Source organism: Lepus europaeus (genome assembly GCF_033115175.1).
Source record: "Lepus europaeus isolate LE1 chromosome 21 unlocalized genomic scaffold, mLepTim1.pri SUPER_21_unloc_6, whole genome shotgun sequence".
NCBI classification, from domain to species: domain Eukaryota; kingdom Metazoa; phylum Chordata; class Mammalia; order Lagomorpha; family Leporidae; genus Lepus; species Lepus europaeus.
In genome coordinates, this window is record NW_026909011.1 from 171319 (window position 1) to 195111 (window position 23793).

Genomic DNA, 23793 nt, shown 5'->3' on the forward strand with positions numbered 1-23793 from the left:
CCTCCTGGGAACCATTCAGTGGCCACCCCTACAGTTCCCTAGTCTCCTCGTCTCCAAGAAGGTGGGAGGAGAGCGGTGCCCTCAGGGTCCTGGAAGTCATCTCAGGTGCTCCCAGCACCTGTCTTGGCTGATGGCAGGAGGCCCCAAGCATGGCGACTCTTGGTGTACGTTTCCGACTTCACTATCCAGCGAGCAAACCAGACTTCTGACTTCTCCCTCCTCTTTCTTCCTTTTCCTCAGTTGCGTCCTCAGGGTTCTCGCAACTAAAGCCTTCTGAGGAGTCAGGAGCTGCCCTTTCCGAATTTGCAGATCTCAAGTGCTTTGTTTAACACATTTTTTTTTTTTTTAAAGAAAATGCATGCTGATGAGACTATATTACAAGAGCCTGCTATGACAGTTGACATTCCAAAGTCTGTGCTTTTCCCAGAATTAGTTCATCCTTCTGGGCAGCAAAGAGCCAACTCCACTTTAGATCCAGTTGCCAAATGCTTTCCCAGTCGCGAACGCGTCATCCTTGGTCTTCCTGCTTTTGCGGGTCTTGATCTCTGGCTTTGAGAGCTCCGAGAGCGGGGCCACTGGTGACACTGACAGCTTCTGATTTATGCGGGGCGGATCAGTCCAACGGAAGGTTAAAAGCCGTGGAGCAGAGTATTGGAGCCTGTGGACCTTGGAACCAAACAGCCCGGATTCCTGGGCTGGCTGTGTCACTCAGGCAAGTGAGTTACACTCGTGTGACTCAACTTCACCCCGCTATAAGGGAGAGAGAGCATAGAACCTGCATCACAGGGTTGTGGAAAGGGTTCCAGGAGTTCCCATGTGTTGTGGCCAGTCTTGTGGTGCAGTGGGTTATGATACCAGCATCTCATATCAGAGCACTGGTTCTAACCCCAGCTGCCACACATCCAACCCAGCTGCCCGGGAAAGTGGCAGAAGATGGTTCAACATGTGAAGTGCTTCAAACAATGCTAAGGGGAAGGCATGTGCCACAGTGTTAAGACCACTTGAGATGCACATGTACCATATCAGAGGGCCTGGTGACAGACCTGGCTCCTCCAGTTCCAGCTTCCTGCTACTGCACACCCTGGGAGGCAGCAGGTGTTTGCTCAAGTAGATGAGTCCAATGTGAGAGATCCAGATGCAGTTTCTGGCTCCTGGCTTTGGCCTGACCAAATGCATTTAGGGAATGAACCAGAGGATGGAAGATCTCTCTCTCTGTTGGTTTCTCTTTGTCTCTATGCCTTTCAAATAAAATGAAAAAAAATTTTTTTTTGAAATTTAGAACAGTGGCTATTATAAAAAAGATGAGTTTATTTTGGTACCAAATATGTATTTTAATATGTATTAATTATTTGAAAGACAGGATGACAGAGAGAGAGAGAGAGAGATATCTTTCATCCACCAGTTCATTCCCCAAATGATGGCAATAGCTGGGACTGGGCTAGGCTGGGGCCAGGCTGAAGCCAGGCTCCAGGAATTCCAGGCTGGTCTCCCATGTGAGTGGAAGGCACTAAAGCACTCGCGTCATCATCTGCTTTCTTCCAGGCGCCCTAGCAGGGAGCTGGATCAGAAGCCGAGTAGCCAGGTCTCTCACTGGCACTCTGGTATGGGATGTGGTTGTCACAGAGAGTGGCTCCACCTGCTGCCCCACAATGCCCACATCATGATGCCACATACTTAGAAATCTGTGTTTACAGGGAGGTCTTCAGAAAGTTCATGCAACCTGTGGATCAGGAATAAACAGCTTGTAGATTTCAAAATGTGGGGGGCTAAAGCCGACTTAGCTTTTCATTCCATTTTCCCTGAACGTTGTGAAGTACCCTCGTGCTGGGAGCTAGTAGCCTGCTTACTAATCCCTTCAAAGTCCGAGGGGGAGGAGAAGTCAGCGCAGGATGAGGCCTGGGCGGGCGTGCCTGCCCCTTCCTCTGTCTGAAGAATGGCCGGCTTTCCTTGCCGTTCCCTTGCCTCTGAATCCGCGGCCCAGATGTAATCCGGTTGGGAGCTGCAGGTGTGTCTGCAAACGTGGTGCCCAGACCCAGGGTTAACAATGGCCAGGCCTAGCCGCGTGCCTCGGAAAGCAAGGAGAATCAGTTTCTGATAAAATGCCAGGAAGGAGATTGACACGTTTAAAACCTTCCTGATATCAGCTTAGCTTCCTGCGTGAGATTAAACTCTAGGGAAAAAAAAAAAAAAATCAGAGAGCTGCAGTTTGCGGCCGGAAAGAGAGAACGTTGACAGCTTCCCCTTCCCAAGTCTGCTGTGGATAAGCTGCGTGCCTTCAACGTAGCATCATCAAAGCTGCCTCTATCCTGAGATCTTGGGCCCGAAATTGCCTTTAAAATGTCTCCTTTTGCTTCCTCCCTCCTCGCCAAAAAAACACTCTGGGGAAGAAATACGGAACAAGTATAGAAAAGAGAACTGTGCAAAGAGAAGGCGATTCCTGCAGGTTCAACCAGCCTTGTGAGAACCGTCCCTCAGGGTGGGGTGGGGCGGCTCTGGGGGAGCAGGGCCAGGGCCACAGCAGTGCCATGGCACGCGGCCTCCAGTCCAGGCTGCCGCCCCCCACCCCGATGGTCCTCCTCTTCTCTGACGAGAGCCAGTGGTTCTATGGTGTTGACTCTGCGGAGAGTCACAGGCCACAACTCTCAGACTCTGCTCAGTAGACAGAAGCCTCCCTCACAGCAGCTGCAACCAGAAAGGGGAGATTTGTGGCCTTACCTAACTGAAAAGTGCAGGGGCGGACAACATCAGGCGTGGCTGGATCCAGGTGCTCTGACCCAGTTCCTCTGGACTCTGCCTTCTTCTCCCCCAGCCTGTTCCTTGTCGGCGGCATGGTGACTGCCAGCAGCCCCAGGCTTACCCCACAGAGGCCAGATAGTGTAGAGGGACGAGCTGCATGGCCCAAGGAGGAGTCCCACCTCATCACTTCCCCCCAAAGCATCCCTCCCACTGAGCTTCAGTCCCTTCAAATACAGAACAGGGATAGTGCCAGCCCCCGCCTCACTGGGGTGTCAGAGGTGCTTAGAAAATGTGCCTGGCACATCGAAAGCCCCTTTTTCCCCCTCTCCTTCCTGTCATTGGTATCATCCTCTCAACAGCTGCTGCAGCACGAGAGCTCCTGGGCCAGGGCAGCTGTTGAGGCAAGCCTGCGAATTGAGACGCACTAGTTAGTGTCTGGCTGCACAGCCTCCCAGGGAGAAAGGGCGGCTGGGGTCAGTCTTGAAGTAAGCGCACGGTACCGAAGGGTGCTTTCCCAAGGGAGCAATCAGGAGCCCCATTGCCAGGAGAAGGGAAGATGGATCGTGTGTAGGCAAAAAGCAACAGCTGTCAGCGTCCTGGCTGCTCCGCAGTGGGAGCGGTGCACCTGCCAGATGGCTGGTGGTTAAAAATGGCTTTCACGTCCATTGTCTCCCTCACTCCTCGTGGTCCCCTGGTGAGGTAAGCAGTGTTAGCCGCATCTTGCAAGGGAGGCCATCTAGGCTCAGCGCAGGGAGGTGCCTGCCTCGGTTGACACAGCCAGCGCCAGGCAGAGCTGGTTCCGTGGATGCTGGCAAAATGGCAGGAGCGTGGATCGCTTTTGGAGGGCGGCAGCAGAACCTTAGGCAAGTTCCTTAATCAGCCTGGGGCTCAGGCTTTTTTTTTTTTTAAACTTTTGAAAAAGATCTGTTTGCTAGTTTACTCCCCAATGCCCACAACAGCCAGGGCTGGGCCAGGCCAAAAACCAGCAGCCCCAGCGCTTGCTTTGGTAGCCCATGTACTAAAACTGGAACCATGCAGAGAGGATTAGCATGCCTCTGTGCAAGGATGACATGCAATCTCATGAAGCAGTCCATATTTTTCTGACAACATGCTCTTCTTTCCCACAAAAAAAGAAAAGGAATGAAGAGGGGGAAATAGCGAGGACTCTAGGGGTACTAGTAATATTTTGTTTCTAATTTGGGTGTTGGTTATGAGTGTGAACAGGGAACAAAAAACTCATCTGTATACTTCCATGCATGTCTTCAGTATGTATACTGCATTTCAGTAAAATGCTTAAAAAAAAAAAAGCCAGGAGCCCAGAACTCAGTCTGGGTCTCCCATGTGGGTGGCAGGGGTCCAAGCCTTTGCGCCATCATCACCTGCTGCCTCCCATGGTGTGCATTAGCAGGAAGCTGGAATTGGGGGAGAAGAGCCCCGACTTGACCCCAGGTGTTCCATTATGGGGTGAGAGCATCCCAAGTGGCATTTTGTCTGCCGTGCCCAATACGTGCTCTAGTTACTGTGTCTGTACAATGGCGCATGGCAGTGCTTCCTCCCCGAGGTGTGTGAGGACCCTGCGCGGAAGAGGAGGGAGTTAAAGGTAGGAAGCCTAGCCCTGCTTGGGACGCTGGCTGGCTGTCCTCTTGCCAGGAGCCTGCCGAGGCTCCTAACCAGACAGGAGGATCTCACGCCTAGGACTTCAGGCTTGGACAGGTGACTAGGCAGGCAGGGATAATGGAATCGGGCACGGTCTGATGCTCACCGCCCCCAACTCAGTGCAGTTAACAAGACCTGGATCCTAACTAAAGAGACTGAATACCACCTCCCCACCTGCACTGAATAATTCAAACAAAACCCATGAAGTAAGGGTAGTGAGGTTTAGCAAAGTTCTGGGCTGCTTTTACTAGGATAACTGCTTCAACTTTTTTTCTTTTTTAATATATAAAAACAACTCAGAAAATTTTCTGGGAAGTGGGGGGTACAGATGGGCATTTGGCGCAGCACTTAAGATGCCTCTTGGGATGCCCACACCCGCATATCCGAGTGCCAGTTTGAGTCCCAGTCCTGCTTTTAATTCCAGCTTCCTGCTAATGAGCACCCTGAGAGGCGGCAGGTGTGTTGGTTCAAGTACTTGGGACCCTGCCACGAACACAGGAGACCCAGGTTGAGTTTTTGGCTCCAGCCCTGGCTGTCATGGGCATGTGGGGACTGAAGCAGTAGATGGAAGATCTTTCTTTCTGTCTCTGTTTCTGCCTCCTGGCTTTTCAAATAAATAAAAATAGCTAAATCTTAAAATAAGTATCCTTTGGGCCACCCATGCTTTGTTTTTGCTCTGGGAGGTGACTGGGTACATAAGAGGTAGAACGGCAGAGTGGGCCAGGCCAGGACTAGGGTCTGGGTTAGGCGGCCTATGTTTGCTTACTTTCCAGTGTTATTTTTAATTTATTAATTTATTGATATATAATTTATGTACAATAAAATGGACAATCCTAAGCATATACTTCTAGGATTTTTATAGATAAGTACCTCTGTGTTAGCACTGTCCACATAAAAAATAGAATATTTCTTTTTTAAAAAAAGATGTATTTATTTTATTTGAAAGGCAGAGTTACAGAGAGGCAGAGGCAGAGAAAGAGAGGTCTTCCCTCTGCTGGTTCACTCTCCAGATGGCCACAACTGCCAGAGCTGTGTCAATCCAAAGCCAGAAGCCAGAAGCATCTTCCAGATCTCCCATGTGAGTGCAGGGGGCCAAGGGGTTAGGCCATCTTCTACTGCTTTCCCAGGCCATAGCAGAGAGCTGGATCAGAAGTGGAGCAGCCAAGACTTGAATCGGCGCCCTTATGGGATGCTGGCACTGCAAGCAGTGGCTTTACCCACTATGCCACAGTGCCAGTCCCTAGAATATTTCTTGCACCTCAGGGGCCTTCTGTATGTCTCTCCCAGTTAATATACCTCTTCAAAGATAACCACTATGTTTTATTTTTAAGATTTACTTATTTATTTGAAAGGCAGAGTGACAGAGAGGCAGAGGCAGAAAGAGAGAGAGAGAGAGAGGTCTTACATCTGCTGATTCACTCCCTAAAAGGCCACAACGACTGGAGCTGGACCAACCCAAAGCCAGGAGCCAGGAGCTTCTTCCAAGTCTCCCATGTGGGTGCAGGGGCCCAAGGACTTGGGCCATCTCCACTTCTTTCCCAGGCCATAGCAGAGAGCTGGATCAGAAGGGCAGCAGCCAAGACTTGAACTGGCGCCCATATGGGATGCTGGCACTGCAGGCAGTGCTTCACCTGCTTTGCCACAGCGCCAGCCCCAGTAACCACTATCTTGACTCAGGTTGCTATAAATGGAATCACAGAATAAGTACTTTTTGTGTCTTTCTTTTGCTAAACGTATCTTGAGATTCATTCACATTTTTAAATGCATCAGCAGTTTCTTCTTAGACCTGCAGTTCTTAGAAACATTAAATTGCAAATTAATTCAAGTTCATTGTCATTATTAGGTTTTCACATTTGCACATGTAAATAACCTCTCCCCTTCAAATTCTGCTCAGTCTCCTTCCTCTCCATAGAAATAACCTTTGTTACCAACTAGATGTTCATTCTTTTAGAGGTTTTTCTAGTCTTGCATCTCCATTCATTGTTTCAGTTAGGAGTCCAAGTATCAGAAAACCCAACCAATAATGGCCTAAACCAAGGGTCAGCAAGGTTTGTCTGTAAAGGACATTTGAACATTTGCGAGGTACCCACTGTATCTCACAGGCACTCAACTCCACCACTGAGCGTGAAAGCAGCCAGAGACACTATGTGAATGAGTGGGCATGGCTGTGTCCCACTAACACTTTATTACAAAAGGAGGCAGCTGGCCAGATTTGGCCTGTAACCATCATTTGCTGACCCTTGCCTTAAAAATAGGGGTTGGTTGGGTTCCTACTGCAAGAAACCTGGAAATAGCCTCATGAGGAAAGCAATTTACATCTCTACCAAAAATATTCGAGAAAGCCTATTATCTAAACCTTGCCCATAGTGAATATGGACATCGTTCCCACTTTTTGTCAGTCCTCTTTGCGTTTACTCCTGCATTTTGGGTAAATGCCTCCACCTTGTCTTCCAGAGCACCGATTTTCTCTCTATCTGTTTCTATTCAGTGTCTTTTGCTTTTTTTTGTTTTGTTATAATGATTAAATCTTTTATTTGTGATTTCTTTTTTTTTTTTTTTTTGACAGGCAGAGTGGACAGTGAGAGAGAGAGACAGAAAGGTCTTCCTTTGCCGTTGGTTCACCCTCCAATGGCCGCCGCGGCTGGCGCGCTACGGCCAGCGCACCGCGCTGATCTGATGGCAGGAGCCAGGTGCTTCTCCTGGTCTCCCATGGAGTGCAGGGCCCAAGCACTTGGGCCATCCTCCACTGCACTCCCTGGCCACAGCAGAGAGCTGGCCTGGAAGAGGGGCAACCGGGACAGAATCCGGCTCCCCAACTGGGACTAGAACCCGGTGTGCCGGCGCCACAAGGCGGAGGATTAGCCTAGTGAGCCACGGTGCCAGCTCTTATTTGTGATTCTAATTCATCCTTTTCTGTAGTGGGCTCCTCCTGCTTCGTGGTCACGATGTCTTCTCCCACCCATTTGATCATACGTGATTGTTTTAAATGCCTCCACTTGCATTGTCACCTGTTGTGTGGTTGTTAGTTTTTATACAGGTTGAATATCCTATATCCCAATTGCTTGGGTCCAGAAGCGTTTCAGATTTCAAGGATTTTTGATTTTGGAATATTTGCATACACTTTACTGTTTAAGTGTATCTTATCTAAAAGCCTTGTTTTATTTTTATTTATTTATTTTTTAGTATTGTATTCTCCTTTATTTCTCTTTCCTGTGTCTAGCACAGTGGCAAACAAATGGTGGATACCTTGTAAGTGTTTGCCAAATTAAAAGCCTTGTTTTATAAAGACTTATTTATTTATTTGAAAGGCAGAGTTATATAGAGAGAGGAGGTGACAGAGAGGGAGAGAGAGATCTTATACCTTCTGGTTCACTCCTAAATGGCCACAACAGAGTAAAAAGGAGAGGGAGGGAGAAAGAGAGAGAGAGAGAGAGAGAGAGAGAGAGAGAGAGAGAGAGATTTTCACCTGCTGGTTCATTTGCCAGGTCAAATCCAGGAGCCTGTGGCTCCATCTGGATATCCCACGTGGGTGACAGGAGCTTGGGCCATCTTCTCTTGCTTTCCCAGGCACATTAGCAAGGAGCTGGATTGGAAGTGGAGCAGCTGGGACTTGAATCAGTTCTCTAATATGGGATGCCAGTGTTACAGGTGGTGGCTTTACACTGGCTCCCAAATCTAAATATCTTTTTTTTAAAAATTTTTATTTATTTATTTATTTTTAATTTTTGACAGGCAGAGTGGACAGTAGAGGGAGACAGAGAGAAAGGTCTTCCTTTTTGCCGTTGGTTCACCCTCCAATGGCCACCGCGGTAGGCGCGCTGTGGCCGGCGCATCGCGCTGATCCGATGGCAGGAGCCAGGTGCTTCTCCTGATCTCCCATGGGGTGCAGGGCCCAAGCACTTGAGCCATCCTCCACTGCACTCCCTGGCCACAGCAGAGAGCTGGCCTGGAAGAGGGGCAACCAGGACAGAATCCAGCTCCCCAACCGGGACTAGAACCCGGTGTACCTGCGCTGCAAGGCGGAGGATTAGCCTAGTGAGCTGCGGCGTGCCGGCCTCCAGATCTAAATATCTTCGGTGCCCATGTGATGCTTAAAGAGTTTCAGCTTCTGGAACACTTTAGATTTGGGATTTCTGGTTAAGGCTGTTCAACCTGTATTTGTTAAATTGGGCCCTGTCTTCCATGGTGTTGGTATCCCTGGACCACCTGGAGCTCTTGTGTGTATTGTGACACGTGCTCTTGTGTGTACTGTGACTTCCTGTTTCCTTGTCTGTGGATGGATTGTATGCAGAGGACAGAACTAGGTAAAGAAGGGTGATGCCAGCCGTACATCTTCGGAGCTTGCTGTCTTCCTTTTCCCCTGGCCACGTCCTGCCTTTCTGTCTCACAGCACCACAGTCAGAGCTGCAAGGGCTGGATGGACCTTAAAGAGCTTCCTGCTGGTATGCCCATGAGTTTTCAACGAATCTCTTTGACCTTCAGGCTGGACCTTGTCTCCCTGGGGAATGTGCTGTCTCCCTCCTGCCTTTGTAGCAGTCCTGCCTGGCTTCTGCTTCGGCCTGTGTTTCTTTTCATTAGTCCAGTCCTGTCTGCCGGCCATTTCCCAGGGCTTCTTCAGCAGTTTTCACCAGCTGGTGACACCACATGCTGTCATAGATGTTAAGTGGTGTCATTTCTGGGCACTCGGGTAGGAGAGGCTGAGGGGTGTCCTTGCTCTGGGTCTTCCCAGCTCAGCTTGGTCTCAAGGGGACTTCTTGATAGAGTTTTCACCTTCCCGGTCACCTTCATCTGGACAAGTCCATCCATCTCCAAAAATACACTGTCTCAGGACCAAACAGAATATTCCAGCTGTGAACCGCTGAGCGCAGAATGCAGGGATGAAGGGCACATCCTAATGAGCACCGAGTTCACAGTCTGTGCTCCCTCAGTCAGGTCTCCTCACCTCCCTGAGCCTCGCCAGCCTCACCTGTCAAGTGGGGAGGACGGTGATAACGCCCACATCACAGGGCTAGCGAGTGGATCGTCCGGAACAGTGGCTGTCAGGTGTTCAGTGCAGGGCCTGGCACACAGTAGGTGCTCAAGCATGTCTGTGCCCTTCCTCTCTCTCAGTGTGAGCAAGTAGTTGTGTTGGTAGGAGTTTCTGGCAGCCACACCAGCCTGTTGGCTCATACTGAGCAAGCCCAGGAACTGGAAAAACCATCTTGCGTGTCATGAACCTTTCCCGTGCTACCTACCCCTCCCAGCAGCTCCCCTTGTATGGAACCTTTATCTTGGCAGTGACACATTTTACCAAGCTGTTCTCACTCCATCTCCAGCCTGTAGAAGTTGATCTGAACTCAGATTCCGTCACCCAGTTTTTCCCATGTGTTACTCATCTGAATATCATCCACAGACTTAATAAACAACCTTCCATAGCCAGACCCAGCCATTGATAAAATTACAGTGCTGTAGGACCAAGGACAGGGCCCCTTGGTATGCCCCGCCCCCCTTTCCAGGGAGGACTAATTTAGATGCCTGGGCGAAGTGATTCATCTGTCCCGTTCCTGTAATAGCGTGTCCTTGTGGCTTGCTTATCATAATAATATTAGAGACCGTGTATTGGTTGTTATTTACCAAGGCCAGACACTGAGGGAAGTGTTTTTCATACATTGCTTTCTTATTTCTTAGAGCCACTCTGCAAGGGATTTGTATTACTTAGGACTTGGTTAAAAAAATAATAATAATAAACTCCATCTAGTTTAGCAGAAAGGGAACTAAATTACTGCATCACAGGGCCCTGAAGAGGGGATGTGTCACAGGAGCCCAGAGCGAGGATGCATCTGGGTGTTAAGAACAAGTGAAGGGGGCAGCACTGTGGCGTCCTACGCTAAGCCTCCGCCTGTGGCGCTGGCATCTCATATGGGCACCGGTTCATGTCCTGGCTGCTTCTCTTCCAATCCAGCTCTCTGTTTATGGCCTGGGAAAGCAGTGGAGGATGGTCCAAGTGCTTAAGCCCCTGCTCTCAAGTGGAAGACCCAGAAGAAGCTCCTGGCTCCTGGCTTCAGATCGGCTCACCTCCAGCCATTGCGGCTGTTTTGGGGGTGGACCAGTGGATGGAAGACCTTTCTCTCTGTCTGTCCCTCTCTCTGTAACTCTGCCTCTCAAATAAATGAATAATTTTTTTTTAAAGCAAAAAACAAGTCAAGGCTGGCATTGTGGCACAGCAGGTTAAGCCACCACTTGCAATGCTGGTGTCCCATATCAGAGAGCCAGTTCAAGTCCTGGCTCCTCTGCTTCCAATCCAGCTTCCTACCAATGTGCCTGGAAAGCAGCAGATGATAGCCCAGGTACTTGGGCCCCTGTCATCTATGCGAGAGACCTGGACAGTTCCTGGCTCTTGTTTTGACCTGGGCCCCAGGCCTGGCTGTTGCGGGCATTTGGGGAGTAAACTAGGAGATGGAAGATCTGTCTATCTCTTCCTCTCTCTCTCTGTCTCTCTCCCTCTCTCTGTCTGCCTTTCCCTCTCTCTGTTGTTCTGCTTTCAAATAAATAAGTCTTGTGTCACTGAGGGCTGGCCAGTGACTCAAGCCAGGGAGCCACCCTGTGTCATCACCATGGTTCAGTTCTGGATCAGGGCTCTGCAATCCATGGTTGGTTGGTTGGTTGGCTGGTTTGCTTATTTCTTTGGTGGTTTGGCTCACCTCAGCCTGGCCAAGGGCTCAGAGCCAATTTCATGGAGGGACTTGATACTAAAATTTACCAGCACAGACTCGAGTCCAGCAGGGCTCGGTTCAGACACTAGCTCTGTCACCTGTCATCAGATGACGCTCTGTGCCTTGGTTTCCTTAACTGTGATATGGCGATAATAATGGCTACTTTGGCAGTTGTTGCAATGATTTAATGAAATAATGCCTGCAAGCCACTCAGCAGAATTGATGACTCAGCACAGAGCAATGGACTCTGTAAACAGTAGCATTTTAACAACTGTGCAACAACACAACGGAAAGCATGGGAGGCTAGAGGACAAAGACTTACACTTTAAAACTTATTTATTTAATTGATTTGAAAGGTAGCAAATGGTTCCCTTTCTAACTGCCTCAACAGCCAGGGCTGGGCCAGGCCAAAGCTGGGAGCTGGGAACACAGTCCTGGTCTCTCACACTGGTGGCAGGGACCCACATATTCAGTCATCACCTGCTGCCTGCCAGGCTGGACGTTAGCAGGAAGTTGGCTCAGACTCCAACCCAGGTACTCTGAAATGGGATGCAAGCACCCCAAGCATCTTGTTAAACATTGCACCAAACGCCTACTCCAAAGAGAACGTCTTTAACTCAGCCCACAGGACAAGGGGTGGGAAGTGGAGTGGCCAGAAGGTCAGGAGGAAGTGACATTGAAGCTTGCTGGTCTGGAGCTTTGGGGTAAGGTTCAGAATGATGGATAAGAAGTGGGGTGGTGGGTGGGGATGGCATTGTGACACAATGGATTAGGCTACCACCTGCAACACCAGCATCCCTATGGGCACTGGTTTGAGTCCTGCCTGCTCTGTTTTCAATCCAGCTCCCTGCTAACGTGACTGGGAAAGCAGCACAAGATAGACCCAGTACTTGGATCCCAGCACCCAAGGGGGAGACCTGGCTCCTTGTTCCTGGCTTTGGCCTGGCCCAATCCTGCCTGTTAGGGCAGATGCAGATCTCTCTCTCCCTCTCTCCCTCTCTCCCTCTCCCTCTCTCCCTCTCCCTCTCCCTCTCTCTCCTTTCAAATAAGCATATCTTTACACAAAAGAGAAGAGAGGTGGTTACATGAGCATATGTGGGAGTTCACGGGACCCCTGGGTAGTTCACTGTGGTGGAATCCAGCACGTTTGGAGCAAACGGGTCACTGAAGCTGCCAGCATTCCTCTGGGCCCTATGAAACAGGCTCTGCTCATCCACTTGGCAGCTGCCAGGTGCCAGGCACTTTGCCCACGCCTGGACATTCCCCATGAACAGCAGACACAGAGCCACACCTTCATGGACTAAATGTGAGGTATCCAGAAAGCCCACGGGTCTTCAGGAAGGCCTCACTGCAAACCTGAGCAGAGACGGCAGGCAGATGAGAGCAGCTGTGCAGATCTCTGGGAAAAGAGTGTGTTGGCAGAGTCAACAGCCAGTGCCAAAGCCCTGGGGCCCTCGGCATCTGTGTGGCTAAAGCAGAGAGGACTAGGGACAGAGGGCTCAAGGGCAGGCCGTGGAGGGCCTCATGCCCATCTGTCAGGGCTTGGGCTTCTGCTCTGTAGAGCTGGGAGCTGTGCTCCCCGCTGTGTGGGGGAACGGATGGGGCAGAGGGAGGGGTTCAAGGCAGACATTGCACAACCTGGGAGGGGTGATGGGGGCTTGTTCTGGCGGAGGGAAGCAGGTGAGGTGCTGAGAAGGGGCGGGGCCGGGGCTTGTTGGGTGGGAGAGAACAAAGGAATTCAGAAGGTGCTGAGCTTGGTGTCTGAGTGGTGACAGATTTCTGGTGTCCTGAGATGCCAAGGATTGAGGGCAGGTTGGAGGGGATGTCCGGAATTTGGAGTAAAACCCACAAAGCCCTTGAGTGGGTGATGGATAAGGAACTGGATTCAGGGGAAAGCGTGTTGAGCCGAGAGTGTCTGGAATGTGGAGCCACTGATTTTTTTCCCTTTTGGAGGAGAGACATGGGAGGGGCTGAAGTTATTACTCACACACGTGATACCAGAAAGCACCTTCCTCTGAGACGTTCTTTGTAGCCTTCTGCATAAAGCTAAAATCCCTCTGCCAATTCCCATCCCTTCCTGATCCCTTCCTGGAGGAACTGTTGCCATAAACTTGGCATGGATCCTCCCAGAACTTTCTCTGTGCATTTATATACCTGAGTATACCCATAAAATATACAAGGGAGTCTTCATGGAAAATGTATGCTATGAAAAAATTTTGCACCAAAATAAGCATCTTTTAATTCTATTTTCCACAAACTTTTTGAAATTCTCATATATATATATATATATATATATATATATATATATATATATTTAATGTGCATTTTCTTACTTTGTCATCATATTGAATGTGTTGTTTGGCAGTATGCTCCTGGAACTTGGAACTGGCCTATTCTTCTTAGACTGTGTGTCTTGAAGATTTGTCCTTGTTGTTATCTAGCCCTTTTAAAAGAACCTATTGCACAATATTCCCTGGTTGCACAGACTGTGGGTCACAGAGCTATTCCCCACTTGGAGGACTTGGGGCTTATTTCCAGCTGGCATTTGGCACATTCTTGGCCAGGCACCAGTGTGACTCTTTCCTTAGGTTGGATTGCAAGGAGCGGCATGGCTGTGTCTGAGCAGGTTGAAGCTTTGCAGGGTTTGGTTTGGTTTTGTCTTGTTTTAGGGGAGACTGCATCATGGCTCCCCTGAGCGCCTTTGTTAACTTACTTGCCCAGGCACGGGCAGGTTCTCAGTGAAGGAAGCCACCAAGCTCTGAGCAGAACACAGTGGCTGTGGGCTGGAAGGAGTGAGCAGGAAGCTGAGAGCACGTGGAATGTGTGGGCTGCTCTTCCACTCTTGGGGATCTGTGTTTGGCAGTGGGCATTTGGCACAGTGGTAAAGACTCAACTTGGGAAACTCACATCTCATATCACAGGGCCTGTATTCAAGTCCCAGGTTTGTACTGATTCCAGCTTCCTGCTAATGTGGACCCTGGGAGGGCACAGGTGATGGCTCTAGTCATTGGATCCCTGCCACCCACGTGGGAGAGCTGGATTGAGTTCCTGGCTTCTGGCTTTGGCCTGGCCCAGCCCTGACTGTTATGTACCTTTGGGGGCGTGAACAGGTGGATAATAGAGTGCTTTCTATCTCTCTGTGTGCCTTTCAAGTAAAATGAAAATAAAGGACTGGTATTGTGGCACAGCAGATTGAGCCATGCATGGCCTGCAGTGCTGGCATCCCATATGCACGCTGATTGGAGTCCTAGCTGCTCCACTTCCTATCCAGATCCCTGCTAATGCACCTGGGAAAGCAGCAGAAGATGGCCCAAGTGCTTGGACCCTGCACCCGTGTGGGAGACCTGGAAGAAGCTCCTGGCTCCTGGCTTAGCCTGGCCCAGCCCTGGCTGTTGTAGCCATTTGGGAAGTAAACCAGCAGTTGGAAGCGTGCACTCACTGTCTCTGTAACTCTGCCTTTCAAATAAATAAATCTTGTTTAAAAAAATAAAAGTAAGTAAAAATGAACAGAAAATAAAGAACATGTGTTTGGAGAGGACACAGGCCACCACGCTAGCTAAGGAGACTCTCCCAGTCCTTTGCTTCCCTCCTAAAAACAGCAGCACAGCCTGCGTGCCTGGCCTTCTTCCCCGCCTCACCAGCTTCAAGTCATCCCCTTTTGACAAACACCGGCAGAGACGTTGTCAGACTCTGTTTTCATCAGAGTAGACCAAGCCTTCTGTCACCGGGCCCCTTACTCTGCCTTGGTGTCCTGGATCCTGCCTCGTGCCACCACCTGGTACCGTTCCTTGCCTGCCATCCGCGATGACACCTTCAAGGGCTGGTGCACTAGTGAAGTGGTGATTGTCACCGCCTGGTGCCTGTTCTGAGGGTGTGATTGCAACCCCTCTCCCGGAGCCAGGCCAAATCCTACAACCAGCTGCTCTCCCAGAAACAGTTTAGCTCAGCCACTTCCTACACAGAGAAAGGGAAGTTACATCCTTAAAAAAAAGAGAGAGATGTCATTTTTTTTTTCTTTGCGTGAATTTCAGGTGGGTGTTGGCTTTGTGGTGAAAACTGCTTGCAGGGTTAGCTGAGGGAGCTGGTCTGGGATCACCTGTGAGTTTAGCATTCACCATAATTAGAAATAGTAAAAATACCCTTGCTTGCTTTATTTAAGTGGCAGAGAGGCAGTGACAGAGCCTAGAGCCCCTATCCACTGATTCACTCCCCTACATGCCCACAACAGCCAGGGCTGGGCTAGGCTGAAACTGGGAGCTGGGAATGCAGTCCTGGTCTCCTCCATGGGTAGCAGGGACTCAGGTACTTGGTGCCATCACCTGTTGACTCCCAGGGTCTGCACTGGCAGGAAGCTGGAATCAGGACCTGGAGCTGGGAATCAAACCCAGGTGCTCCTATGTGGAATGTGAGCTTATTAACCAGTGCCTAAACCACGAGGCTGGGCACCTGCCCCTAGAAACATTTCAGTGTTTCCAGTCTAGTCGTTAACATTTATCAGGCATACATTAGGGGCCAGTGCTGTGACATAGTGGGTGAAGCTGCTGCCTGCAGTGCCAGCATCCCATCCCATATGGGCTCCAGTTCGAGTTGCGGCTGTTCCACTTTCGATCCAGTTCTCTGTTATGGCCTGGGAAAGCAGTGGAAGATGGCCCGGGTCCTTGGGCCCCTGCACCTGTGTGGGAGACCCAGAAGAAGCTTCTGGCTCCTGGCTGTTGCAGCCATCTAGGGAGTGAACCAGCAGATGGAAGACCTCTCTCTCTCTCTCTCTGCCTCTGCCTCTCTGTAACTCTCCCTTTCAGATAAGTAAATAAACCTTTTTAAAAAAAAAATCATACATTATGTGCCAAAAACCATTTTATATTTATATAGTGGAGGTTTCTAATTATCATCCCATTACTTTTGCACATTTTTTTGAGATACAGTTCACATAACACAAAATTTACTTTAAAATGTACAATACTTAGTATATTCACAATGTTGTTCAGCCATCGCCACCATCTGTTTCCAGAATGTTCTCATCACTTCACACAGAAATCCTGTACCTATCAGCTGTCAGTCCCGATGCCTGCCTTCCCCATCCCTGGTGACCAGTGATCTCCTCTCTATCTCTATGGATTTGCTTGTTGTGGACATTTTGTAGAAATGCGATCATAAATATGTGACCTTCTGGGTCCCACTTCCCTCTCGGCATAACGCCTTCCATTCCCCCCGTGCTGTGGCTGATAGCAGTGCTCTCCCGCTCCCTGTGACTGCTGTGCACTGGATGTGGTTGGTTCCCAGCGTCCGTGTGGTGCTGAGAGACTGAGGGCCTAAGAGGCATCTGGATCATGAGCGAGCTGCCCTCAGGAAGGGGTTGATGCAGTTCCCATGAGAGCCGGTTGTTAGCAGAGCGAGCGTGGCTTCCTTGCCTTCCGGTCCTGCCAGGCGCTCTTCTCTCCCATACACGCCTGCTTGCTCTTCTGCCCTCCGCCCCGAGGCTCTGACCAGAAGCCAAGCACATGCCATGCTCTTGGCCCTCCAGAGCCATGAACCAGAATCAGTCTGTTTCCTTTGCACATGACCTAGCCTCAGGTGTTTTGTTATGGCAACAGAAAACAGAGCAAGACAGTGAGCAAGTAAGAGTCCACTGAATGGGCGTACCACAGCCTGTTCACCCAGTCACCTGCTGACTGACAGGTGGGGCCCTTGCACCTTTGTGGCTGTTGTGAATAGTGCTGCTATGCATCATCATGTGGTTTTGTAATTCATTTTATTTATTTATTTATAAAGTCAGAGAGAGAGAGAGAGAGAGAAAAGGGAAGTGAGAGACAGAGGAGAGAGCTGTCATCCACTGGTTCACTCCCTGAATGGCCAAGCACTGGGCCTTCTGTCCAGCTCTCCTTGCTGGGTAGCAGGGCCCACGTGGCTGAGCCAGTACCTGCTTCACCTGCTGACCCCAAGGGTGCACAGCATCAGGAAAGTGGCATTGGAAGCAGAGCTGGGACTTGAACCCTGGCCCTCCAGAATGAGATGCAGGGATCCATGCTACACGGCATCTTAACTGTGCAGCCAACGCCCACTCCCGTCATCCCCGCTATGACAGTGCAAGTGCCATTTTCCATTCCTCCTGCCAGGCCAGGGTCCGCAGGCTGAGAGCCTTTGGCATCAGTGGACTCCTCTTCCAGGTGCCATTTCTAAAGGGGCCTCAGCATCCTGACCACCCCCTCGGCTGCTCAGCTGGCAAAGGAAGACCCGGTGATTGAGGGCCCTGTGTCCCACCCCTCTACGGTGACCATAGCTCAGAATTAAAACCCGGGGCTGTGACCTGAGGAATTCATGGTGTTTTTGAGACTTGAGTCTGGCCTCTCTGAATTCAGGACTGTGTAGCAAATCCTCGCTGAGTCACGATGATCTGTCCAGTTCAGAAATGCAGGCACACGCAGCAAGTCTCAGCCCTGTCCTGGGAGCTCGTGGTCAGGGAGGAAAGATGCGCTGTCTCAGGTTCTGCAGGAGCTGTGCCTATGGGTTTCCCGGGGAGGGCTCTTGAGAATGAGACCTGTAGAGAGTGAAGGGATGCCACAGGTGCTGGTGGGGCTGGCTGGTTCTTCCCAGATATCCCCAGCTGAGGCAAGGAGCTGGGGTCTTTGTAACCTTGGCACCAGGCAGTATCCCATGGCAGGGATAACCCTGGGCATGACGGGTTTCCACCTGGGAAGGGGCCCAGCTGTGAGCCACCAGGTGCCATCCGTGCTCCGGCAGCTGGGGTGTGATGAGTCACCTGGGGCTGCACTCAGCTCAGTGCCTAAGGCCATGTCTGTGTGCCCTGGACAAGTGCTGAGCAGAGGGAGGTCTGGAAATACGTTGGGAACTCAGCTGAGGCAAGGCAGGACCCTGCCTGGGCTGGGTACTAGAAGAGAAGAAGCAGTGTGTCACTGTGCTGCAAAGGCCTGAACTCCAAATGTCCACATGGTGCCAGCCCATGGCTGCTCCCCTTGGGGGCTGTAAGGGCCCTCAGCATCAGTGGTGGCACTGCCTTCCAGTTCCACAGGCCAGAGCCAGACTCATCCGCATTACCTGCCTCCCGACCGCCACCTCTTCCCAGCCCGTCACTAGGCACTTGCCGTGGCCCTGAAAATCCCTTCTCCCTATCTCCTCCAGGCTGGGGACCCCTGCGGTCAGAGCACCTGCAGCAGCCTCCTGCCTGCTCCCAGCACCCACTCTTGGCCACCCCAACCCTTGTTCCAACTCCCACCCACCCCTCCAGTAACACAACATAGCTTCCTTAGGGTCTGGGTGTCAGGCCAGTACTCCCTGCCATGGCCACGTGATTCTTGTGGTCAGTGCTGGCTGCTCCCTTTGTCTCCTGGGCTGTAACCCCGCTGGTCTTCCTGCGCCTACTCTGATTACTCGTGCTGGTCCGTGGCCTTCACGTGGGGTCCACTTTGCTGGACTCACTCTCCTCTCTCTTCTACTTCACCTGCGCAGGCTGCAGGTTTTGGTTGTGTTGTCATCCATGGGGAGGCTTCATCTGTCCTCGTCAGGCATGTATAGTCAGGTCTCCCTTTTCATTCCACTCATATAACATGCACCTCCACCTCCGTGACGTTGGCATCATGCATTTGATGGTTGGGCGTATCGGGGGTGGACTTGTTTAAAATCCGCCTTGCTCACTCACTAGACCGCTGGCTCCATGAGGCCAGGGAGTGTGTCTTGGGACAGGATTGGAGGTGCGCCATCCGTCTGGGAGAAAGTAGGCAGCAAAGGAGCTGGGAAAAGGGAAAATTCCTTAGACCAATTAAATTCAGTAGTGTTTATTTGAGCAAAACCAAAACAATTTGAGTCAGGCAGCTCCCAGAACCAGAGCGGGTTCTGAGACACCAGCCCGGGATGTGATCAGACAGCATTTTGTAGAACAAAGAAGAGACTAGAAAACAGTTTAATTGGCCACGGCTTAGTCGACCAGTTGGCTGGTTGCAGCTTAACTAGTTCATTGTTTATAGCTTAGTTAGTAGGCCACGGGCCCTCCTGCAACAGAGCAGAGCTCTGTGATTGCAATTAAACTCTGTACCGGCTTGGTCTGTTGGACCCATGCGCAGTGCCAAGTCCAAATAAATCCGTGGCCTCCTACAATAATCTTATTTAACAGAACAGAGTCCCAGACAGTCAGGGAGGGGACGGGGGCGGTGGTGAGAGGGAACTTACATTATATTTCACGATGGACCTTATCTCACATGGCCAAAATCGTGATTGTGGGGTGTGCAAGCATGAGTCCCATCTGGGGCCCTTGAACCCCACCTAGCTGCCCTGGACTTGAGAGCGAGGTCTCCCTCAGCACCTTTGCCCTCACCGAGCCTAAAGCGGGCCCACGATGTCCAAAGCCGGGATCCAGCAGCGTTCTTTGAGCCCACTCCATCCCAGCCCCAAGCCAGGCTCCAGGGTCTCTTGCACGCTGCTTGTGCACATGCCGTTCCCTTCCTGTGTGTCTTCCTAGCCCCTCCCAGGGCCTCCTCACCCTCCAGGTGAGCCCCTTGGCACTTCAGCGCTCTGTCAGAATCCTGCACAGCCCCCGCAGAGTACAGCCAGACCCCTCAGCACAGCCACTGCCCATGTGGCTGGGAGCCTCCTCTCTGTAGCACCTCCCGCTCTGCCCTAGAGCACCAGCTTTCCCGTCTCCATGCTCTTTGAGGATGGTGACTTGGCCTTCCGCCCTGCCTTTCCTCGTGCTCCTCCTCCTTCCTTCCCATCAACAAATCCCTCATAAGCTCCTTGCAAATGCCAGGAACCCATGTGGTGCTGGGAGATGAGGAGCAAACAAGCTGGCGCTGCCCGTGGCCCCGTGCATCTGGCATCCCCATGGGGGCTTGGGGAGACCACAGACAAAGGAGGAGAGATGCTCTCAGGGCTGGGGCAATCAGGAGAGGCTCCTGGAAGAGAAGGCCCTGGGCCAAACCTGCTCACTCTTGGGTGGGTGGGGGGCATTGAAGGCTGGAGAAACAGCCTACTGGGATGGGGCCGGGGCCAGACTAAGTTCATCTCTGTCTGTAATCCTCGGCACAAGGCCCAACCAGGAGGAGCTGTAGAAAATCAGCAGGAGAAGTAGGCTCCTCCCTCTTCAGGGCCAGGGGCAACATGTGGGGATGGGCGCCATCTTGGGAAGGATATGCTGGTTGGGCAGTCCATTCCCTGAGAAGGAAAAGTTCCCTGATGCAAATCGGGTGGATGGAGACGGATTCAGCCATGGCCGCCACTCTGCCGGCAGGCGCCTGTCCTGTCCTGCAGGACTGACAGGCTGTGACAGGTGGCAGCTGCCCTCCGTCAGTGTCGCTGACAGCACCGGCCTGGCCTAGCAATGTGGAAGCAGTGCTGGCCTGCTCAGTCACTGTCACAGGCTGTGCAGCACCGACCTGGACCCTCTCCCAGCTCTCCTAAGGAGCGGGGCGGCCTCAACCCTGCTGAGCTGCTCTGGCCCTGGCCTTGGCCTTGGCCTTCACCTTAGTAACTTCAGGACTTGCATGAGACTTAGGGGAGATGAGGTCAGCTCTGCCCAAAGCCCCCAGCAGCTCCTGGGCTACCTCGGATGTGGCAGGAGTCCCAGCCCCTCTTCTGGCCACACTGGACTCTGAGCGCCTCCGAAGACATGCTGAGCACATCCCAACCTCAGCACCCTCCTAGAAACCCCCTGTGTCTGGACCCCCTCAGGGGTTCACCTCCTGCCTTCTCTGATGCCCCTGGCCGAAAACAGCCTCTCCCCTCCGTCCCACACTCCATAACACTTGGCCATGGACATGCTGTATTCGCGGTACTTACTTCTTGAAGTGTTGAGTATTTGGGAAGCAGAGAGAGACAGACTTCTCCCATGTGCTGACTCCCTTCTCAGATCATCACTAGCACACACACCCATGACCTCAGAGACCTGTGCTCCTTGTTGTCTGCATTGTCCAGATCAGGGCCTGGCCAGAGCAGGTGCTCATTAAACACTGAACAACTGTGAGAATCCCCGCCCCCCCCCCCCCCAAGGTTGTGTGAACTCGGTCCCCTGCGTGTGCTTTGCTCAGGGGGCCTGGCGGCCTTCCCTGTCTTAGCAGCTCCGTATTTATGTCTGTACTTACCTTCTATTTATGGCACGCGCTAATGATTTTCCATTTACGGCGTTAATGGAAAGTTTCCTTTTTAACGTAAACTCATTCAGGATTTACAAAGTCTTCTCTATTTGCCAGGATAAGAGAGTTGATAATACACAATTGCAATCTCGCAAGAAAACTTCCCTGAGCATAAAAAGCAATGCTGATTATTTCCCATCAGATTTGTATTGAAAATGAGTTTTTCAGGGAGCTGTGGAAGAAAACATATTCCTAAAAATACAGTGTCTTTTGTCCTGGAATCTAAGAAATAGATTCTGGGCCTCCATGTATACATTGGTAGTGGTAAAGAGAGGATCATAGCAGGAAAGGTAGTAATAAGTGTGAGGCTAAGACACTCAGAGATAACGCAGACTCCGCCTCCGACGAGCCGCCAGGCGTGTGCACAGCATGCAATATTTTGTTAGGACATAACCCACCCCCCAGACTCCGGGAATGCGAATGTTTGCTGCAGGGTTTTCTTGTCTTTCTTTCCACCTGAAGGGGGCAGTATCAGCCACCGCTTTAAGTCTCTGTTGCCTGGCTTTTGTTTGCAACATTAAGAACACTGGATACAAAGTGTTTGTGGTTGCTTTTGGGGGAAGTGTCAGCAAATGTAGTGCAAATAGGCTTAGCCTAACAGCTTTTCATTGGACTAACATTCCCTATGGACTTAGCACCCAGCACTGGGACGCAACAAAATCGCCACAACAGAGGGGCTGTCTTTCAGGGCAGGTTTTGAAGGAAGAGTAGGGGTTTGTATTGGCAGGGACGTCTGTGTTGCCTTTTACTGGGGGTAGGGCCACTGAGAGCATTCATTAAGGTGTCATTTAATCCTCTAGTAAATGCTTCTCTGGTTCCTTGGATTCCTCTGATTCGTTTAGTGCAGACACTGCTGAGTATGAGCCCCACCTCTGTGCCTCCCAGGATCAGGTCTCTCTCTCTCTCTCACACACACACGCACACGCACACGCACACGCACACGCACACATGATTCAAACCGGTTTGAGGGAAGAAATGAACATATTGGGCCATGCGCCTGAATAGTCCAGGCATGGCTGGATCCAAGTCCTGACCACTGTTGCGAGGATCAGGGTCCCTTCAGGTCTGTTTCTCACCATCCTTGACTCTGCCGCCTCTGTGTGGATGTCACTTGGGGCAATGTTTCCTCGTGGAACTAGTTATGTCAGAGGGAGACTTTACCAGCAAGCTCACCTGATGCCTGGGTTAGTCTGTTGGCTGGGCACGCACCTGGCCTGGCATGGGTCATGTGCCTGCCCTTGGAGTGTGGGCATGTTCTCCGTGTGCGCTGTGTGGGTTGAGGGTGGAGGACAGGGGTTTTCCAAAGGGAAACCAAGGTGATGTAACCAGGAGAAAAGGAACAGAAACTGAGCCGACAAAAATCATGCATCTGCTGTCTCCAGGCATGGCCTTCAGGCAATTTGCTGCAGCTTTGTAGGCCTCAGTTTTCTCCTCTGTGAAATGGGGGCGTGCTCCCAGAGCACAGGATTATTGTGGGACCTGACTAAGCACCCACAGAGAGCATATGGGCGGCCCAGAGAGCTGGGCCCCAGGAACCAGGAACATTCTCTTATTACTCATAAATCGTCCCTCAGCTAACGTGGAGCTATGTCACAGCAGATTAAGTCGCTGCTTTGGGACAGCGACATCCCACATCAGAACACTGGTTCAGGTCCCGGCTGCTCTGCTTCCGATCCAGCTCCTTGCTAATGTGACTGGGAAAGCAGTGGAGGTTGGCCCAAGGACTTAGGTCCCTGCCACCCATGATGGGAGACCAGGATGGAGTTCCTGGCTCCTGGCTTCAGCCTGACCCAGCCCTGGTTGTTGTGGCCATTTGGTTTGGGGAGTGAACCAGCAGATGGAAGACCTCTCTCTCACTCTTTGCCTTTCAAATAAATTAATTAATTTTAAAAAAAGGTGTGGAGCTGGGGGAGGGGGTGGGGTTGCTGGAACCCAGGGAGGTGAAGGGGCCCTGTGAACCCCGCCCTGGCTGCAGACGCTGCGTCTGGCAGCCTCCTTGTTAACGCACTCTGAGGTGCTGTTTTTCTCTGCCGGGGGCTGCTGCCTGCGAGGTGGAGCTACAGCGTCCGCAAGCCCTGGCTGCCGACTCTGTGCTCGCTCTCAACAACTCGTTAATGCAGCGCAGGCCTCCGCACTCACTAAATCAGCCGCGTTTAGGAGAATTCCAATATTCTGGCCTCAGAGGAATACGTGATCCCTGAAATATGGAGTCTGTTGCGCGTCTTTAAGTATAACTGATTTATGATGTTTCTTTCCAATTCAGTTTTCCCTTTTTTTTTTTCTTTTGCCCCCAGAGAGAATTAATAACATGGCCATTGATAAAATTCTACGCCTCTTCTAGGGCTAGCATTAGGGGTAACAATGACAAGGGTAGCAAGAGCGACAATGAGAATTTGCCTTCATGTCACATCTCAACTCCTTAGACTGTTCACTGGCCATAGCTCAGACCTGCTAATCCCTCCTTGGTGAAGTTGGGCACTGCCTCTGCCTGGTCGGTGAGCAACTCATGCTGTGTCTGGTCCCCAAACCCATGCAGGTGCTCGTCCTGCTGCCTGGAGGCCCTGCCCCTT

General features: G+C 51.2%; 1 protein-coding gene and 1 non-coding gene across 4 annotated transcripts in view; both read left to right on the top strand.

The window, feature by feature from the left end:
- The window catches only part of LOC133754346 (katanin-interacting protein-like), an 85456-nt gene that overhangs the window by 29080 nt on the left and 32583 nt on the right, over window positions 1–23793 (top strand). The gene's annotated exons all lie outside the window — the stretch shown is intronic.
- On the top strand, window positions 3731–3836 carry LOC133754350 (U6 spliceosomal RNA). The gene has a single exon (XR_009865219.1). It is a non-coding gene; the product is annotated as a U6 spliceosomal RNA (small nuclear RNA).